The sequence below is a fragment of the Zonotrichia albicollis genome, chromosome 14, assembly GCF_047830755.1.
Source record: "Zonotrichia albicollis isolate bZonAlb1 chromosome 14, bZonAlb1.hap1, whole genome shotgun sequence".
In the NCBI taxonomy this organism is placed as follows: Eukaryota; Metazoa; Chordata; class Aves; order Passeriformes; family Passerellidae; genus Zonotrichia; species Zonotrichia albicollis.
The window spans coordinates 17,466,922-17,488,693 of NC_133832.1; the positions used below are offsets into that span (position 1 = coordinate 17,466,922).

The window sequence follows — 21,772 nt, forward strand, 5'->3', positions numbered from 1 at the left end:
AATCTGAAGTTTTAGAGGAGCAGAGTTTCAAGAACTGCTGCACCGTGCTTCAGAATCAAGTTTTTCAATAGCCACAGCAGTTTCTGCTTCGAAATCATCAGGCCCTCTTGAAAAATCAGAGATAAAACAATGAAAAAAGTACTCACAAGTTTTTCACTCTACTTTAAAAAGTAGAGAGGAAGAAAGCATTTCTCCAACCTATATTTTGCAGGATTATTTATCCATTTTTGATCTCCACTTTCTATAATTTATTTCCTAGCCCATATTTATTCTGCACTGAACACTGCTATAGGCTCCAGTGCTCTGTAGAGCTTCCTTTATCAGATATAACCAAAATCCAAATCCATGCTTCATATTATTTAATTTTTTTTGAATTAAACACAAGGAGCAAAGATTACTTTAACTGTTTGAACTCTTAATTAGCAACAAGACTGTGTGTTCTGTTCTTTCCAGGTATTTAGAGAAGAAAGTAAATGCATTTACCTACATTTAGTTGTTTTGGATTGATTTCTTTTAGGTTAATTCCAGTTTACTTTCAGTGTGGCCAGAGTAATTGCCAGCCTTCTCTTCATACAGAGTAAATTCAGAGGAATTAAGTTTGTTTTTTTTCCTTGGCAGTAACCCAGCTCAGAAGTGCAGGCATCTGCTGAGCCATTTTCAATTTGCTGCTGGAACCAGTAACTGCACTTGTACAGGTTCAGGTATCCACTGTCCTGTGATTTATTCCGTGTACTCACTTGTTTCCTCCAAAAAGGAACCAATCCTTCCTGAGAACAGGTTTTCAGCATAGAATGTGCTGAATTTTGAGAAATGCATTTCTCAGTGGACTGAAAATTTCTCGCCATTTTGTTTCTGAAGCCATTTCTGCCTCCTTTGGTCTAGAACTCCAATCAAAGTGATGAATATAAACATTTCCAACATTCCTGTTCTCCCAGAAGAGAATGACAGCCCTGGTGTACCCTTACCTGCTTCTCCACCACAAAGAATTGAGCATGTTCTTGAATTAGGATCTATTTCAATGGTCCTTGGTTTACTTTGCTCCCAGATGGAAATTTCTGTTATCAGCTTTAACTGCTCAAAAAAATTGCTTCTCTTGCTGATGTGGATTCTCTTTCCTGACACACAGTAAAGCCTGAGCAAGAGGGATAATTTTGGCAAAGGAGTGTGGGAAGAAATAGGAAGAAAAAGAATTGCAGCCTATTTCTAAACATGTAGAGTTACCTTTTAAATTCTTCCTTTTTCCTTTTCCCAGGATTCCACTAGAGAAAATTCTGTGGGCACAAAAAGACCTGCCTGCATTTTTAAAAGATTATTGTGCATTATCCTTAATATCAGCAGTATAATTCATCCCCTTCCACTGGGAAATTGCTGCTCAAAAAGAACTCACTTGTAACAGGATTTTATTCCTCCAGTTCATTGATTACCAGTGATTTTTTACTTGTAACTTCTAAGACTCTTTTGCATAAGGGATATAAAAATTGCCTTTTTCACTCTAAAGTGAAGTTGTTAATTTTGTCACCTTTTTTTTTTTTTTTTTTTTTTTTTAGGTTGTAACATAGTTTTGAAGATCAGTGTGGAAAAAAAAGAAAAAGTAATGATTGTAGGATGACCATTTATACCAAGGAGCTCAATTGGGTGGTGTGAGATGAATGAAAGAAGGATAGAAAACAAAGAATGTGGGCACTGGATTGAAATAATCACTGAAAGGCATTGATCAAGTTTGTTCCCTTGGCAAGACTCAATAATTTTCCTGATTTGCACTGGTGGAAGCTGATGCACACTTACACCACGGATCAAAGGCTGCTCTGCAGCTGGGGCTGTTGTGCTGATCATTATTGAAGGTTTTGTGCCTCAACGCCTCCTTGGGCTCCTCTGCACGTTCCAGATTGAATTCCAGCCCTGCTGCTCCCTGTGGGAAGGACAGACAGACAGACAGACGGGCACAATCCAGGCTGGGTCGATTCCTCAGGCTGAGCTGCACAGGGGGAGGAGGGTCCCAAAACCTTCACAGAAACACTCTGATCCAAAAAAACCCCACTCCAGCATTCAATAATTTTCTCAACAGTTTAGAACAAAGCCATTCTGCAAAAAGGGAAAAATATGAATTAATTGTAAAGGTTGTGTGTAGAATTTGCAATCGTATCAAGCGTGTGAAATCAAAGAAATGAGCAAGTCTGCTTTGGATGCACTGTAAAAGTGATACAGCAGCCTTAAAACAATATAAAAATCTTATTAAATAGCTAAATCTGGAAGCATCTTAGCAATCTTATATTGTCTTAGCATTGGAATTAGAATGCCATATAAATTGAGTACCTTAAAACTGCTTTGCAGAAAATGAGGCTTGAGTTCAAACAATACTATGAATATTTGAGGGTTTTTAGAATAGGAGGTTTTCCAGTCCAGGATCCCAGACTCTGCACATCCAGATCCCTCAAATAAAGTAAATTTACTTTATTCTGTTTTCCGTTTCTGAAAACATCAAGCAAATTTGATAATATCTATTTATATAGCATCAAAAATACATATCTAACTGTCCCAAAATTAATGTGGCCATTCCAAGCCACTACATTTGAACTGGATGTATTTCTAAATTACTATAAAATGCACATTATTTGAGGAGGATTTACTGTGTTGAATGATCAGCTATTAATAATGTGTACATGGCATATATATGTATAAAATCTTAATAACATATCTCTGCAATAACATGCTTTGTATGGCAAAGCTTAGCCTGCAAATGGAACTAACTTTCCAAATTCTGGTTTCCCAACTCTTCTGCATTTTTAACATTCATAATTTCAATTTTATTTTCTGTAAATCACAGATTTAAGTGTTCTATTTCTTCCTTTGAAGCTTTCTCTTTGTAAGCACCTGCATGCAAGAGAGAACAGAAAAAGTCTGGCAATGCCTGCATGAAGATCTTTCAGGAGAGAACCATTGTGGTGCTGGATATATGCTTTGTATCTTTGCACTTTAATGGGTATTCTAAAAGTTATCTATATTAAGCACCATCAAAGTTAACAGCCTCTTTTTATAAGACTTTATCTTTTTCATTTTAAGATGTTATTAGAATAATAAGCTTGGTGCCTGGTGGGCTGAAAGCGGGCTGCCATTTAACATATTTAATGACCATCTGGAGATTTTTTTTTTTAATTCAAAGTTTTATTTTGTATTTTCTTTTAAGCACCTCTTACTTTTTTTAGAAAAAAAAAAAAAATCTCATTTTTCCATTCCAGTCTGGAAGCAGTAAGAGGTGCTAAACACAAAAACCTTGTCTCTACTTCTTTATCACCTCTTATCTCTTGTCCTTTGGGTTAATATTATCTATCAGGTCATGCTCCATCATGCCCAGGGTAACCTGAGGGTGGGCACACACAAGGCTTTAGTGCTAAATAAACTTTTTGTGTTAATCCCATGGGGGTGTGGTGTGGTTCAGTCTGGTTCTTTCCAGCTAGGAAATATATATGAATTTATATATATATATATATATATGGATTCTTTATATGAAATATAAAGAATCCTCAGATATGGCCTGGCTTTGGTTCTCTCTGTCAGCAGCTTACCTGCACTGCAAGTATGAACTGAGAATAATGGGATTATTTTCTTCTGCAGGGAAATACAGAGGAGGGGAGGACAATGTGGTCGTCTCATTGCAATTGCACTGGAGACTTGAATTAACTCAGAAAACACTGCTCTGTTCCTTGCTGGCTGCTTTAAATGCTGTTTTCATTAATAAAAAATTAAAACTAGATATTATCATACACATTACATGGAAATTAATGGTTAATATCCTTAAATTAGTACTGCTACATTGTTAATATTATTTTTAGAATTTCGTGCTATGCTGTTGCAAAGTGTGAACTGCATAGCCTGGTAAGATTTAAAAGTGGAAAATACAATAATAAATGGTGCTGAATATGTGCAAAAAAAGCTAAATTAGGACTGGCAAGAGTTTTTTCTGTCTATAAATTTTTCTGTAAATTTCTCATTTCACTCTATATGCTTGGCATATAAAGCTTATTCAAAAGAAAATTTTTGGCAAACTCTCCTAGGTATATTTCAACATTTTGATTGCTGTTTATCTGGTTGTTCTCTGGTTATTCTTTGTTGTATTTTGGAGACAATTACAATAACAGGCATCCTTCTGAGAACACCTGCCAGGAAGGAAAGTAGGCCTGTGTGCATTAATGGGTGGGGATTTAGCACCATTTCTGCATTGACATATGGCATTTGAGGCAAACAATAGACAGGGAGAAAGAAACTTAAACATCTTGGAAGTAACGCTGTTAGGATAAAACAAACAAACAAACACATTCAAAGTAATCTGGGGCTAAAGTGACATATAAATGACAGAGGGGAATGTCCTAAACAGCTTCCCAGGGATCTGAAAGACAACATTTGACACCCAGCCACCGCATGAATAAAAGATTAAATGCATTTGTACAATTGCTTGTGCAGTCAAGAATGCAGCTTTCTTTTGGAAGAGACAAAGCACTTCCCGAGTTATTCTTGGCAATGGGATGAAGTTAACTCAACCAGGTGTGGGTGTTCCTTTAGCTTATCTCAACTGGCATATCCTTACATCACCTTTGCTTCCAGGGACAAATCTGTTGGAGTTGCCAACTAAATTATTTATGGCGTTCATTGTTACTGTTTATTATCAACAGAAACGCATTTCAGTTCACATTTCAAATGTGAAATGCAAGGAGAAGTGATTCGGGCTCTTAAATGTGAGTGAAAGGATTGTTTGGGAAGGTTCACAGATGGAATTTCTCTGCTCATGCTGAGAGGGACGGCAGCAACTGAGCTCTTGCAGAGGCATCAACACCTTCCCTAATTCTGGCTGAATGCTGTCTGTGGCTCTCATGAAAATATTTTAATAATGTCTAAAGGAACACAGTTTACAAACTGAAAAGGAAGAATCCAAGTCTATTTTTGTGTTGTGTCTTTCCCTCTGAAGCTGTGCCCTCAGCGCTGCATTTAATGAAATCCAGAGTGGGTCTCCAAACCTTCTTCCCAAGAAAAAGTAATGATTGCAGGATGACCCCAGTTTTGTGTGATGGCCCCAGCTCCAGCAGCATCAGGGCATCTTAATTTCCACACGGTGTCCTTTAGAGGGACATCTCAGGCTGCTCCTTCCTGCAGGACCAGCACAAGACCCCAAGTGTCAGAAAAGGTTGGTCTAGACGTGTGACCGTGTTCACAGGGGTCTTTGGATGAGGGAAGAGACGAGGATTTGACTCCATATTTCAGAAGGCTGATTTATTATTTTATGATATATATTACATTAAAACTATACTAAAAGAATAGAAGAACAAGCTCTCATCATAAGGCTAGCTAAGCTAAGAATAGAAAAGAATGATAACAAAGGTTTGTGGCTTGGACAGCAAGTCTGTGATTGGCCATTAATTAGAAACAACCCCATGAGACCAATCCCAGATGCACCTGTTGCATCCCACAGCAGCAGATAACCATTGTTTGCATTTTGTTCCTGAGGCCTCTCAGCAGGAAAAATCCTAAAGAAAGGATTTTTAATGAAAAGATGTCTGTGACATAGAAGGGCAGTGTGAAAGCAATAGAAAAAACACTCAACACCTTACCAAAATCACCACTGGTTAAACCAATGCAGCATCTGCCTCTCTCTCAAATTTCCAACACTATGGCAAAGTTCAACAGCCCAAAGTCACTGTTTTTCATTCATTCTTGGGAAATTGCTGTCAAACTATAAATGGGAGCTGGTCAATACTTAAAGGCAAACTCAAAAAACACAAAACAGTTTTGCTAAAGCAAGGCCAACATTTCAGAGCAAAGATTCACAATTTTCACCAAGTCAAGTGTCACCTGGCATCCTCCTGCCCTGCAGAGCACATGGACTGATGGGCTGTGATTGTGCTGTGGCCACTGAAGGAAACTTCAAGCACAGGAGGATTTTTTGGGAGCTGCAAATTGAGGCTGGCTCTCCACCCCAGCTGAAATCTTTTACATCCAGTGAAGCACTTGGCTGGGGGCTGATCAAAGTAGAACATTCAGAAGAAAATCCTTGGATTCTAGAGAATATAATTGTCTTTGACATGTGGACTAAAGACAGTCTCTGAAAGGAAAAAATAAGATTCAATTAGTGTAATTTATTTCACATTTTCATATTTCTGAGTCTTCGGCTTTCATCTCTGTAACACTCATTTTAAACAAAAAAAATATCTTATAATATCTAAAGATAAATGCAAGCTGCATTTCAAACAGAATAGGCATAACTTTTTTCTCTCAAGATTTTTGGTCTTCCAAAGTTTTATTCCTTTTGTGCTGGATTTACAATGAAACAAAAACCAGTGCTCAATGTTCCCCTTGAGCTCTGTGAGTGTGTCTGGATGATTCAGACTCTTTCATTTCCTTCAATTTGCAATACTCCTCTTCAGAAATGCTCCTCAGCTGTGCTCCCACAGAGAGGAATTCCCAGCTGCATCCTTTCATTTTACTTCTCCCACTCTCACTTTTAACAAATGTGATTTATGGACAAATTAATGTAAATCCTCTGTCCCAGGCTTAAATATTATTTCAAGAAAAAATGAAATAACACCTTTTGTGTTTTTAAGAGCAAACAGTGGAAATAAAACCTGGAACTGAAATTCTAGCCAGGGTACAAATTCAATCTGAAGGAAAAAAAATATTAAAAATTGGAGCTTGGGTTTAGTCTGCACAACATAATTGCACTAAGAATATATCTAATTATGGTCATTTTAACAACTGCCTTTTCAGCTGAAGTTGTGAGCCTGAGATGGAGAAGATGCCAGCGTAGCAAGGTGAAAGCAAAGGCACAACTGCCAACACAACGTGCAGTGAAAATCCCCCTGCCCACAGAGCAGCCCTGTTACACTCACAAGAGATGGCTGTCAAAAACCTACCAGGGTCAGACCCATTCATCATTTTATTTAGCTGATAAGCAGGCAGCTCGCTGACTTAATTATCTGTAACAGCACCCTGAAAATTCCTGCACTTGCAGAGATGTTGACAACGGCACAGATTTGTATTTGGACATTCTTGTTGCTCAAGCGACTTCCGAGCCTAAACATTAATTACACTTCCATAATTATTGCGCTGACAATTAATCTGAAATTCTGTGCTGAACAAGGAATGTTTATTTTTTTATCCAAATTGACATATTTGGTTTATTCCCTGAGTCACAGATGTACAGCCACCCCTTCGTCAATCTGGACTAACTGCATTATGTTAATTAGAAAAGAAACTTTAATTTCTTTCCCCTGTGTGCCCAAAGGAATCAAGGGGACATGGTTGCTAAGACACATTCCTGTAAAAAAAAAAAAGAATTTCTACATATTCACATCCAGCACATGCTGATTATGTACTGAAAACAAACTTCTGTTAACAGAAACCAGTGAACTAAATTTTAATGATTAAAGGTTATTGTGTAAAGCTGGAAGGACTTTAATAAGTCAGAATTTAAGTTGTGATTAAAACCAGTAGGCTTGGCCATTAAGCTTGGCAGCTGAGGCTGAAATGTGTGCTGCAGTAAAAGAAATTAGGGACAAATACTCAAAATTGGTTATTATTTTCCTAATTATTTCTACTACCTCCTACTATTCTTTTTAACTATTAAAAACTTATAAAATCTACAAACCTTAATTGTCCTATTCCACTGCATATAGCACACACCAGAGACAATTTCCTTAGGTAAATATTTACTTGTTTATAAATTGCTTAAATTTTGATGAATCTTATATGTGTAATTCCTTTTTTAATTTGCATAGTAAACAACATATGAAACTTTCTTTAAAAAACCAGCTGTATATTGAAAACATTTCTCACAGAGCACCTCCAAAATGCCCCCAGTTCCTGCAGTTTCCCACCATGGTGAGGCCTGTCCTGCTATGAGCTGCAGACTCAGGCAGTAATTTGAGTTTTAAAATGTCTCCTTTTCTCAGTTTTTGGTTCTCTAGCTCATCATTTCCCCCATTAAGTGTGAGCAGTGTCCAGCAAGACCTGTTAAAATCCCACATAACACAGCAGCAAATGAGCAATATAAAAACACCCAGTTCAAAATCATAATTTAGGTGCTACATTAATTACATCATGGAGAACATACAGCACTTGGAAAAAATCAAGAACCAATGCTCTTATTCTAATAATATCTCTTAAGTTTTATCCATTACTTCAGAATTAAAGCTTTATTAATTTAATCCTCATAAATAATTCAAATTTGACTGTCTTCACATGTCTTTATATGTAGAGTTTTTGCCTTTATGAAATTTGAAAGGATATGTATTTTAATGGGGTATTGGCTCCTGGCTTCCTGTGGCTTTTCTGACAGGCTCAACCTAAAAGCATTTTGAATGAATTTATTTTCTGTTCCACAGGCTGAATACTAATACAATGGTTGAAACAATACTTAAGCATACAATTTCTAAATTATTTTTCCATATTAGTCTCTATAACTCTTTGTCCAGAAAAGCTAAGTTCAAACCTCTCTCATCATTAAAGTAAAATAATCCAGTAAAGTTTGTAAGAGAAAAGCAGGATTAATGTCCAAAAATTCTACATAATTCTTGGAGCTTTCCTTCCTGGAAGCCTGTGTTATCCTTGGTGTTATATCAGTGTGCATTAGTGCTGTATTGGTTAAAAGGGATTCCACTTCACAGTTTGTGCCTTGCTGTGGGATCTCAAGATTTGAGTCCCGGGATGCAGGGCCCCCGAAACCACCCTTGGGGGGCCCGGGAGTCCTGGAATGTTGCCAGAAGTGTCTGGTGGCTGGACTTTGACCCTACACGGGAGACGACACCTTTATGAAGATAAGAGGGCCTCACCGGGGTGAAGGGTAGAAAGATTAGCTAATTAGAGGGTGAGAAAGAGTTTAAGATTTATGTACAGGGGGGTTTAGAGGAGTAAGATGGAGGAATTAAGGTGTGTCCTGCCCTCCTTCTTCTTCCTCCTCTCCTCCATCTTCTTTGGCCACGGTGGCACCTTTGGATTGGTTATTACTAAGAGTACACCGAGTTATAACAATAGATGGTATTGGGGAAAAATGATAAATATTGTATACATAGCAAAAGGTATAAAGATACGTGGCGGTCCGGAGGACGGCACAGTGTGCTCATGGCTGGCTGCTGAGCAGATCTTTGTTAGGCTGAAAGAACATCTTTTAGATAAACAATTAATAAACATAAAAACCGAAAGAAGAACTGAAGCCTCTTCTCGTCCTTCGATACGCGGACTGCCCCAAGGCCACCCCCGGGCCTTCCAGGCCCCTCAAACAGCCGAGATAAACCAGACACCTTGCCACCTTCCCACCCAGAGCCAGTTGTGCATTTCCCTGGCATTGCAGGGTGCTGCTGCTCCCAGCAGCAAACACCAATGAAATCCTTCTGGTGCTCACTCCCACCTGAGCACCATCCCAAAAAACCCCAGAGCTCCTCCCAGAACCAGAATGGACGTGAGCAAAAAGGCACTCCCCAGGAAAGGCTAAAATGAGGGATGCAGCCACAGCTTCCGTGATGCTTTTCCCTAGATTGAAATTTCAGATAAGAGAATTAACATAAAAGTTTTGAGCCAGAGAAAAGTCTCTGAATTGCAGTGTGGTATCACAGCACACTTACTGAAGAGTAGCCACTCTAACAATTGGCTTCTTGCATCAGTAAACTTCATAAATTTGTAAAAAATGAAAATACACAAATTTATATATCCATATATGGTTATTTCTATGGTTATTTTAGATATATTTGTAAATTTATATATTTCCATATTCATTAAAACAAAGGGCGAAACTGTAAAACTAGTCAAAATGGGTTTGACACAAGAATGCCCGACTGTGTTCAATCATGAAATTCTGAGATAACCTGGATTTTATTAATTATTTCATCAGTGGAATCAAGACATGGCAAAATAACTCACTTTTTCTCAAGTTTTTCTCAGTGAGATGAAGGCTGCTGAGGTAGATGAGCACAGCAGCAGGCCCACTGCTGCTGGCAAACCTCAGGAAGGGTTGGTGGTGACACAGCTGACGCTGACAGGCTGACACTGTAAATTAATGTACAATTAAAGGATTTCTGATACCCTGATCATCAAGCCAGACTGCCTGCAATGAGCTGTTTGTGCTGAAGGCACAGAGAGACACAAGGACAGAGATATTCAACATCTCTTTTTGTGACAGGGACAGGGGATGGAGCCATTTGGGACAGGGACAATGGGGTGGAGCTGATGGTGTCAGTGACAGGGGAATGGAGCCATTGGTGTCAGTGACACTGAGATGGAGCCATTGGTGACAGTAATGGGGACAGTGGGGTGGAGCCATTGGTGACAGTGACACTGAGATGGAGCCGTTGGTGTCAGTGACACTGGGATGGAGCCATTGGTGTCAGTGACAGGGGAATGGAGCCGTTGGTGACAATGACACTGGGATGGAGCCGTTGGTAACAGGGATGGGGATGGAACCATTGGTGACAGTAATGGGGACAGTGGGGTGAGCCATTGGTGACAGTGACACTGAGATGGAGCCATTGGTGACAGGGACAGTGGGGTGGAGCCATTGGTGTCAATGATGGGGATGGGGGATGGAGCTGTTGGTGTCAGGGACAATGGGATGGAACCATTGGTGACAGGGACAGGAGCCATTGGTGACAGTGATGGGGACAGTGGGGTGGAGCCATTGGGGACAGTGATAGGGACAGGGGGATGGGGCCACTGGTAACAGGGGCATTGGGATGGAGCCATTGGGGACAGTGACAGGGACAGTGGGGTGGAGCCATTAGGGACAGTGGGATGGAGCCATTGGTGTCAGGGACAGGGGGATGGAGCCATTGGTGTCAGGGACAGTGGGATGGAGCCATTGGGGACAGGGACAGTGCAGTGAAGCCATTGGTGACAGTGATGGGGACATTGGGGTGGAGCCATTGGTGACAGGAAATTGGGGTGGAGCCATTGGTGTTAGGGACACTGGGATGGAGCCATTGGGGACAGGGACAGTGGGATGGAGCCATTGGGGACAGGGACAGTGCAGTGAAGCCATTGGTGACAGGAAATTGGGGTGGAGCCATTGGGGACAGGGACAGTGGGATGGAGCCATTGGTGACAGGGACATTGGGGTGGAGCCATTGGTGACAGGGACAGTGGGATGGAGCCATTGGGGACAGGGACAGTACAGTGAAGCCATTGGTGACAGTGATGGGGACAGTGGGATGGAGTCATTGGTGTCAGGGACAGTGGGATGGAGCCATTGGGGACAGGGACATTGGGGTGGAGCCCTCAGCAGCATCCCAGGGTGGGTGGGGTGGGCACACCCTGGAGGGAGGGGTGGATGCAGAGGGACCTGGACAGGCTGCAGGGGTGGGACTGGGCAAAGCTGGGGCTGGGGAGAAGGCCAAGCTCAGGGTGTGGCTGCCCCATCCCTGGCAGTGCCCAAGGCCAGGCTGGACAGGGCTTGGAGCAGCCTGGGACAGTGGAACGTGTCCCTGCCCATGGCAGGGGTGACACTGGATGGACTTTAAGGTCCCTCCATCCCAAACTGTTCTGTGGCTCTGCTTTGCCTCGCTGAAGGCTGGCTGATCAGAGCTATCCAAAAGCCATCAACACAAGTGCCAGACACACTTCCTCTTTGATTGTGTGGGCTATTTGCTTTTAGAGCTATTTTTTTTATGGCTATTTGCTGTTTTATTCCACTGAAGTACATCCACTCCATATGAAAAGCTGAAGCTGTGGCTGCTTTGAAAATTGTCTGCAAATATGAGCAAACATTGTTTTCCTCCTTCCTAAAACTGTGTTTTATAGTTTAGAAACTATGGCTGACAAACAGATAGAAAAGACCAAACGATAGGAGAAAAATTCCTGATTTGAAAGGCATAACTGTAACTTTTCTTGAGCAAAAATAAAATGTGTTTCCTGGAGTTGATGAAAACCCATCACATTCACATCTTTTTGTAGACACAAACACTGAATTAATTCCTCTAAAAACACAGCTTAATCAGTGGGTTTTAACCACATTTCTGTATGCTAAATAGGAATACATACTTTAGTGGTTATAAAACAGCTCACTTCAGGCTTGAAATCTTGAAGCGCAAAATCTGTTGACGCCATTTTTTGGAACAAATTATATTTGAGTTTTAATTATTTTCTCTTCCATTTCTTATACCCCAATTTACCATAACTTTGATGTCACCTGCATGGAAGTACCTTCACATTTGCAGGAAATCAGAGGTGCTGGAAAAAGGCATTCATGAAACAGCCACAGGTTTGGACAGGCAGAGGTTGAAGGAGAGATCCACACGCCCAAGCTGGAGTTTTCAGCTCTCTTTCACTAGGGATGAGAAAATAGAAATTTATTTATAAGTAAATTGTCAAAACAAAGCACTTAATATGTTGGCTTATGCTGCAAGTCACTGATGCCCTTGGGCTAGCAGAATTTATAAGAACTCTATTGATTCCCTTCCCTCTCCTGACTCAATGCATATTTTATATAGATTATTTTTGGCTGCTTAGGCTCTTTTTTTCCAGAGTTGTTCATTTTCCAGGATAAATAGTGATGAGAGTGTTCCCTTCTGCATATGAAAATAAAAGGCTTCAGTGCTCTGAATTTCAGAGTTAATTAACAGTGAGTAGATGTGTGAAAATTGCAATGAGCCTCATGATGACAACTCCATGGGAAGCAGAAAGACCCAGGGCTGGGTCAGGAACCTGACCTGGGACTCAATGGAAGCCTTTGAGTGACACAGAGGTGATGATGCTGAGGTAATGAAATACAGAGTGAGATAATGTGGAAAAACAAAATAAAAGTGTTTCCATAAGTATTTAAAAGCTCACAGATCATAGAATTAACTGGCAAAACCACATCTACAAAACTAAAACTACATCTACAAAACCAAAACTACATCTAAGAATAAATAACGGAGGCTGAATGAATGTAAAATGTCTTTTAAAATGAAAACTTCAAGAGATTGAGCTTCCAAAAGAGCATCCAAACCTTTCTCCAAGGCCACTTGCTTTTAAGCAACGTTGCATTTTTAGGAGCTTAAACTCATTTGCTACTTTAGACTGCTGACATCTTTAAACAAATAAACCACAACCTTTTTAAACCAAAAGAAAAAACTTTCAACTTTTTGTGGCTGTTGGGAAACAAACCCAGAAAGTTCCACAGGAGAAAACTGATTCTGAATACAGAAGTGAAGTTGTTACAGAAGAAATCATCTGGTTCAAATTTTTAAAGAATAGCATGGAAAAAAAGATTTTATTTCTTACAAGGAAGTCAGGCAATGAGCAGCAGACTAGGAAATAAAATATAGTTTTCCAACTGACAATTAATTTACTTTAAATATGAAAAACCCTAAAAAGATGAAAGTTCTCCAAGGTCTGGTATTTATTGCATCAATATTAAGCTACAGTTGTTTCTTATCTTGAATGTCTGAGCTTTTATCTGCCTCCCTATTGCATTTTTTATACCATGTTGCAAACTGCAGTGTTTCTAAAATACATTAATTTATAAAAGTTTCCTTCAGAAGTGTTTGAATGGGTTTTAAATATACTCTTGTCTGTATACAAACAATCATTGCAAAGATCTAGTTAAGAAGAGAGAATTTTAGAAGATTTACAAATAAAAAACATGAAAACTGTTTCCATTCAAAAGCAAGTTTATCTGGAGAGGAAATAGCATTCTTATTTATTTGATTTATCTAGGTAAGCCTAGCAGATATGAATAGCATTCAAGAAAGTCAGGAAAGATTTAAAATTAAGGCAGACATGTTTTTTAAGAAAGTTGTTTTATACATAGCCAGGGAGATAAAAGTTATGAAATTTTCTTTGACCAAACTAAAAATCAAAGACAATTAATTTTTTAAAATATACAATCAGATTTTAAAAAGTTACCTGCAGTGATTTTATTATTGGGAAAAATATTTTTCTTTTTTTGACTGCTATTATATTTATGATGTATTAACTTTTATTATTACCTGCAGCTCTCTCTTCATGTGTGATATTTTTTCCCATTGAAATCAATGTTTCCAAACACAGTGGTAAGCCAGGTTGAAATGTATTTATATTTTTCCTTCAGAATTTTATATTCCATTATTCTTTAAGTTTGAAACTATCTATTTGAAACTATCTACACACTCCCCAAGTGAGACAAGGCAAAGTACTGTTTTTAACACACTAATACACATTGCTGAAGGAAATCCGAGCAGAGTGGAAGACACTGATTTAATTACCTGTTCTTTGACTGAGAGATAAAATAATGTGCAGAGAAGTTAAACTGCTCCTTTTTCTCCTGCAGAAAAACTTATCATTAATGCCTTTGGGTATTTTCTTTTTTTCCTGTGAGTTTGCTTTCTAAGGGGTTATATCTCCTTCCTTTTGTTAATATACTGACTTTAGGTAGATTATTGATAATCTCAGTGCATTCTTTTATTTCAGTTAGAAAGCACAGGAAGTCTAAGATAATTATTTCACTTCTTTCCTGCCTCCTGGCTGTGTTTAATTGGACTTTTAATTTTATTTCCATGAGCAGAACCACGACAGTGGAGCTGATCTGTGTAATGACTTATCTCTCATGGCCACAAACCCAACACTGGAGAAAGCAAGGAACTTCATGTAAAAACTTTTCCTTTCAGGCTGAGAGGGGCTTTTTTAATTAAATTTTCATGGTAACTGTAGTGGTTTAGGGCAAATTTGCTAAAGAATCTGCAAAGGAGGGCCCCTCCAGAAAGCGAAACCCACACGGCCCCTCCCCACAACCGGTTCGGGAAAAAATTCCTCGGAGAGAGGTGGAAAGAACCTGTTTATTTGACTGGCCCCGCACCCCCCAGCACACAAAATGAACAATACCCGATGACACCGCTCTGAGAAAGATGGCAAAATCAGAAAGTCTCTTTCGGGGGTGGTTGCCCTGTTCTCAGTCCCTCCGGCGCTGGGCCAGCCGCTGCAGCCGAACCCTTGGTGTTCCCGGGTCCCAGTCCGGAGCAGGTTCGAGATGGTCACAGGAACAGGAGAGGAGAAACAGTCCAGGAAGCAATGTGGGCTGTTTAGCTAGAACTAGCTAATAAGCAGAGGCAGAAAGCAGAGCAGAAGCAAGAGCAGAAAAAGGGATCAAGCAAAAGCAGCAAGCTGAAGCTGGAAGTGAAAAACAGCCCTATGTACTGCTTGTCTCTGTGTCCTGATAAGAGAAACCCAAACAAAACTTCCACTCTTCAGAGCCGGTCTTAAAGGCACAGAACAGATGAATGGGGATATACAAGCATCAGAACGTCACCCCAGGACAGTAACAAAGAGCTCCTCTCTTATCAAGGGCAGGAAGCAGAACAGAGGCTCCCCCATCCAGGCAGAGATCTGCGCTGCTTTGAACACATGAAGCGCATCCCCTGCTCTCCTCTGCATCTCCTGGTGCTTGCCAGCAGCCCAATCACCCCCATCAGCTCCTTTCCCCTCATTTCCACCTCACAGACAGATTTGGGTGGGATTTGGGCGCCAATCTCAGCCATAAATGGGGCAGAGAGGCACAGAGAACTGGGGGGGATCCCTAAACCCACGTGCCTTCTTCTGAGGAGCCCCGGAATAACAGGGGCTCATCCCCGCTTTAAATCATCCCTACTTTAAATCATCCCCACTTTAAATCATCCCTACTTTAAATACCTCCCTTCACTCATATTCTCACTTCACAAATTCACCACAATGGCTTTAATATCCTCACCAATTTTTGATGAACTCTCCTCTTTTCAAACATCTTATGAGGCTCATTCCTTCTTTTTTGGAGTCTTTTCTATACACATAAAGGATACCTGATGGACCTTTCTTCTCACAAATTTCACAAAAATGAACCTCAATTTCAGTTCATATTTATGGACAGTCAAAGACATTTGTAGCTACTTCCATACATGTACTGGAGTGCATAAATTCAAATTAAATCTTTCCTGTAAAACCACTTTAATCTTCATTCTCACCAGCGGACATCAAAAGGCTGTGTCAAAATTTGTTAGATGCCTTCTTAGAAAAAACAGCCAGCTCATAAATCCTAAACACAACCCAGAATTAAATAAAGAAAAATAAATATTTTTAAATAAATGAAATTTGATGTTATAAAATAAAGGAAAATTGATGGCAAATGTGATGGAAAATTATCACATTGTATTACTGAAATTCTGTTTAAAGTTTTAATATTCAGCTTTAATGTTTTAAGCTCAGTGCTGTCTATTGTTGGGTAATGAGTAATGAGTTTCTTTTAGACATTTCTGAAAGTTGTCTCAGACCGACCTAGAGAGGATTTTTCTTGTTTTTGCTGTAGCATGTCCCATATTTGCTTCCCTGTGCTCTGGAGAAAGCATCCAGCCACGAGCTGCCAGCACAGCCACAGGCTGATCACAAATTGCAACTGCCAGCATTAAAGTAAAATGAAACATAAATTCTACTTAATGGAAGGCCTACCATGATTTTTTTTTTCCTTCCTCTTATTTAACCTTCTAATTTTCATAGGAACATCAGAACATCCCAAACTGTGTTCCACTATTATTCAGTAAATAGCTTTGTGCACAGTCCTGAAAAGGAAGCAGAGAATAAAGGAATAATTTCCCCAAGGCAATTCTTTTCATTGTTTTCCTTCTCTGTGAGGCACCCAGAGCTCCCCACCAGCGCAGGACACGTCTCTGATAAATCCTGCACTGCACCCTGTGGAGTCATTAGGAATTAATGGCAAATCAGTGATCTTTGAATTCCCTGATTCTTTTATTCTGAGAAGCACAGGGATTTATTTATTTGCATTCCCAGTAATCTGATGAGATATAAAAAGTGCAGATGTCAAAAGCACATGGTTCTAAACTGGGCTTACATGTGTTAGATTTAGATAAGCCCATGGAGGCACGGCACACTATTCCTCATATTTTTATGCAAATACATTTTATTTAGAGATTTAAAACCATTTCAACTTGGTTTAATATGATTATTTCAAACTTTACCTATGAAATATTTTATTGAGCCTGGCCTTTCATATTTTTTCCAGACAACTCCTTTTCTGATCTGCTGCACATCTATACCCCAGTCTGTAAATTAAGCAGACACCATGATAACAATTTCCTATTTCTTAGTATTCATGTTCAGATTTTATTCAATTTATTTTAACTCAATTTCACACCTCTGTCGAATCTGTTCTAGTTAGTGACTTCTCTGCCTCATTTCTTTTGTCTTTCATAGAAGAAATTTTGCTGCTACCTGGGGAAGAAGAAGTTTCCCAAAGTTCCTCTCCAAGTTTTGCTCCTTTGTACTTGCATTTTTTTTAAATGCACCTCAAATAAAGGGGAGCAGAAACCCCATTGTGACCTCGTGTCACAACGTTTAGGTCAAGGCTCTCACACCTTGGAAAAATCCTTCCCACATTATTTTTTTAGAAGACCTTAGCACAGTGCAGTGTGGCTATAGAGCCTGTAAATTCATTGGCTATAAAACCTATAACAAAAAACAATTTCAGGTGTGAATAGAAATGCTGATTTTCTACCTAAAGGTGAATTTCACATCACAGATTCTCTCTCAATGCAGAGCTGGCTTCCTAGGCTTGATGACAGAGAGATTTGCATAAATATATTTGCATGTAGCACTGGGAGTTGCCAAAAGCTTGGAGTAAAACACACTCAGACTGAGAAATTGTTATTTTATGCAATCTTATGACACTTTCAAAGTTTGGGTTTACATTTACATCTGTGCACAACTACTAGAAAGCAAAATATGAATTAAAATATGTGGATAAATAATCCCCATAGAATCCAAATGTCATCACTTCCTACACAGGCAATAGACAGTAATAAATATTGGCTTTCATGAGAAAACCTGAGTTTCAAAAATCATTTCATCCCATTTTGAAGTTTAAGGATAGAAGGGAAAAATGTGCCCATAAATTATTTACCTGAGGAGAAATTTGCAAGTGTTTCCAAAACCACGTGAAGAGAATAAAAACATTCACAGAAAAAGTCACTTTTGCTGATGAATTTCAAAAGGCTGATGTGGTTCATAACCTGTGGTGGGGGTACCTTTAAACACACTTCACAAATTGCAGTGCCAGCCAGGAAATGTCAGTGTTAATTACAGATTATTTGAAGGGTCAATCATATAATTATATAGTTTTAAAAAAAATAATTACCTTTACAAATTGATGATTTTGTCATTGGTGGGAATTACCAAGACTTCCAGTTAAGGGATCATTTTGGTAGAACCTACAGGAACCTCCTGAACTGCAGAAAGAGTCCAATCAACTTACCAAAAATTTATTTCCTTATTGAGATTTTCATTTTGGAGAGACTAGAAGACAGGACACACTGTAAAACTGCTTTCTTCCTTGTTTTCTGCCTTGAGAAGCAAATTGGGAAGAAAAAATTAAATAAAAAAAAAACAAATAGCAAAGAATAAAATCCCAACCACCAGAACATTAAGACTTACACTTATGTAGAATCTAGAATCCTCCCCTAGATAGCTTTTTTCATGAATGACTAAAATGCCAGTCTAGAAATGGACATGCAGAGAAGTTGTGAATCATTATTCTCCATATAGTCAAGATCAGAATAGGGATTGAAAGTGAACAGTCCCATTTACCTTCATTATCATTCTTAAATCATGAGACTGTACATAATAGAGCTCTGCACAAAAAGGATTCATTGGAGGGAGAAGCAAACAGATTTTAAGATTTAAAAGAATTGAGGTAATTTTCATTGCCACCAAAAGTTCCACTAGAAGATCAGTCAAACCCATGAGTGCTGAGCTGGATGTCATCCATCTTCCCCTCCCTGGTTCTCCCTCTCAAATAATGAAGGGAAAATAAATAAAAAAATAAGTGAACCAAGCCTCCAGCCCCTCAGTAAACGTTAGGAAAGAATAAAGAAAAAAGACGTGCTGTTCTGTATCTCAACTCATTAGCAGCCAATGAAGCAGAGAATAACAGCGGTCCAGAAGGAAACAGTGGATGGTGCAGCTGAGAAAGGGCAGCAAATGAAGACAGATAATGGGTGTAATGAGCCAGCAGGGGAATTTTCAGGTTGTACCTTCGAATTCACACTCAGCTCCAGATGTTTCTTCCCATTTTCTCATCTAATGAAAGACACGGAGAGAATTTTTTTTAAACACTTGTTTTTCCCATTCTTATTTCAAAGAGACAACAGCCTGGATCATCTCTACAATTATGCTTGTCATAATAAATCTTTACAATTATTCAACAATGAATTAAGATCTCTGGCACTTACAGTAATATTTTCTTCAGAGGATGAACAAATGGATTGACCTTCTCTTCTATGGAAGCTAATGGGAAGCATGTGCAAGGAGAGTTTTTAGAAAACAGACCACATAAAATAGCAAAACTTAGATTGAAATGAGTCACAGGCTGTAAGAAGTAACTCAATGTAACTACTACCAACACCAGTGTTATTGTCACAAGATGACATTCAGAATTATAGTTCCATCCCAAATCTTTTTAAGGATTGAATATACTCCAGTTATACCTCTCTGACCACAAAGAAAGGGATATGAAGAGTGGAAATAAGAATCAGGACACCATGTGTTAAACAAATCATCAGGACAAAGTTTCTGTAAGGTTTTATTTTAATCCTTGGCATATTTCTCTCTCTTCCTCTGACTAAAATATTAAATATCAACTTCTCCCTCATCCCACATATTATTTTGTGAGAAACAGCAATTACTCTTTCTGTAACAGTAAAAGAACTGGCAAAATATTCCTGGCACCAGCCAACATTTCAAGTGGGATTTTCCTCTGTTTGAGGGAGCCATGTTCTATGTGACATGCTACAGCTGGCAAGTGATGGGATTTTCAGATTTAAAATCTGTCCGTCTGTTCCCTGCTTTAAGTATAACTCTTAGACAAAATTAATTATAAGCCTTTGCCTTTCTATTGTAACTTTTCTCTCCCATTCCTAAGCAGTAGCCTCAAGACCATTCTCAGTGTAAAAATCCCAAATTGTGTGTTCAGTTGCAAGTGCAACATAAACCTTAAAGGCAGCCATATAATTATTGCCATAAGCTCATCTTTATGTCAGCTTAGCATTTGCCAGGGAACAACTTAAGAGTTATTTTTAGGCATTTAAACAGGGACACATCTGGCATGGGGTGTTCATTAATGAAGTGTGTTAAAACTGGGAAGACATTGCTGATATCAACAGAGGAAAGCTGGAGGATCTGGAACATTTGGCCTGGTGTTTTTATGTGCTGCTTTGAGTGCTAAGTGTTAATAACAATGAATCAAAACCTGGCAGAACGTTCTTTTTGTAGTACCAGCCATAATGTAACAAAATTTTAAGGTGTCAACACAAATTTCTGGCTTCAAATTCAGTAAATTCAAGAATTTAGACATAATTCTATACTGGTACCTCATGCATGAACTTTGTTTGGGGTCATGTACTGTTACAGAGATGGTCTGGAAATAATTAATTGCTAGACAATCTATTTTTAAACCTATTGGGTGTTTATACCAATCCTGATATGTGTTTACAATAATAATTCTCTAAAATATTATTGTAGATAAAATACAGCTTCAACCAGCATCCCTTGTTTTAAATTGGCTGTAGAAAATTTATGTACATAGTACTTTGGATCACTCTAACTTGGAAGAAATTTTGTTTGTAATATACTTCCAGAGAAAGCCTTTGAAGACACATAATCCAGCAGAATGTGCCCCAGACAGTGCTTTATATGCAAATTTTTCTTCCTCTTTTGCCCTTTATTTCTTACCTCAGTAAAATCAGGTGTTTTATGTACGAGAACTCACACAGAAAAAAAGAAATAATCAAAAGTAGTTCAATAAATATGCAACAATGCATTGGCATAAAGGATGCTGGATTTAGGGAAGATAAGAGAATGCTGAACAATCAGATATTGGGTAAGCAAAAGAGATTTTTTTTGAAACTATGCTTCTAATTTACTTCTTAATATTTTCTCTTTGATATTTCCCATCTATCCCGAATAGCACAAGTAGGTGACCACAAAGAGACTCTTCCATCACTGTTCATAATTTGAAATGAGAGTTTTCTCCACAGCTTTCCATGATGTGCAGAGAGAAAATGATGCCTCAGAAGCTCAAGGCTGATTGGGGCAGGGTGATGATGAAACATGACAGTCCAATAAATACAATTTTATCTCCTGGTCTGGTGAGACCCTCCCCATTTTCCACAGTTTCTTCTAAAGGACCCAATGCGAAATCCTCTGACAGAAAGTGGATCAAATGCAACACTGCCCTAGAACTTATAAATTTCTGAAATTATTTAAACCTCTGGACACTCAGCACCACCCAGGAAAACAGAACACAAAGGGTCATGTTCTAGAATTCTAGAGAAAAAGGGGAAGACAATGCCTACCTCAGTCCTGGCTGATGGAGGTGTTACAGGTTGCAGGATTTTCCATCTCTGGGGACATTTAAAAGCAGGAGAGATGCTCCTTTCACTGCTGAACAGTTTGGACCACAGCAGGGAGGGACCCGTAAAGCCACAAGACCCATTTCAGGAGTGCCAAGATAAAGAAGTGAGGAAAGTCTAATTTTGATGCTCTTGGAGCAAAGTTCACTCTCTACAGGAGATTGAATCCCCACTCATTTCACCTTAGATACATCCACTAACCTCATCCACAGATCATGCCTTTAATTCTACAAAAAGTCATGATTTACTTTCTTCCAAAGCTAAAATTACAGCAAACATCTGCATGCTACGAGAAGGAAAAGTAAATACTGAATAAATGTTGAGAGGAAGAAGTTCTGAGACAACAGAACAGCAGATGTCATCTTTTTAATTTGCTGAGGTCCACCAGAGGA

General features: G+C 39.0%; 2 long non-coding RNA genes across 2 annotated transcripts; both read right to left on the reverse strand.

Moving 5' to 3' along the window:
* Nucleotides 1–5,337: 5,337 nt before the first annotated feature.
* On the reverse strand, nt 5,338–15,094 carry LOC141730872 (uncharacterized). Its single transcript, XR_012582717.1, has 3 exons — nt 14,815–15,094; nt 12,175–12,298; nt 5,338–6,091 (listed from the first exon to the last, which is right to left on the reverse strand). It is a non-coding gene; the product is annotated as an uncharacterized LOC141730872 (long non-coding RNA).
* A 2,806-nt stretch (nt 15,095–17,900) lies between these two features.
* On the reverse strand, nt 17,901–21,441 carry LOC102063074 (uncharacterized). The gene is made up of 4 exons (XR_003380652.2): nt 21,324–21,441; nt 19,203–19,257; nt 19,005–19,050; nt 17,901–18,315 (listed from the first exon to the last, which is right to left on the reverse strand). It is a non-coding gene; the product is annotated as an uncharacterized LOC102063074 (long non-coding RNA).
* Between the last annotated feature and the right edge of the window lie 331 nt (nt 21,442–21,772).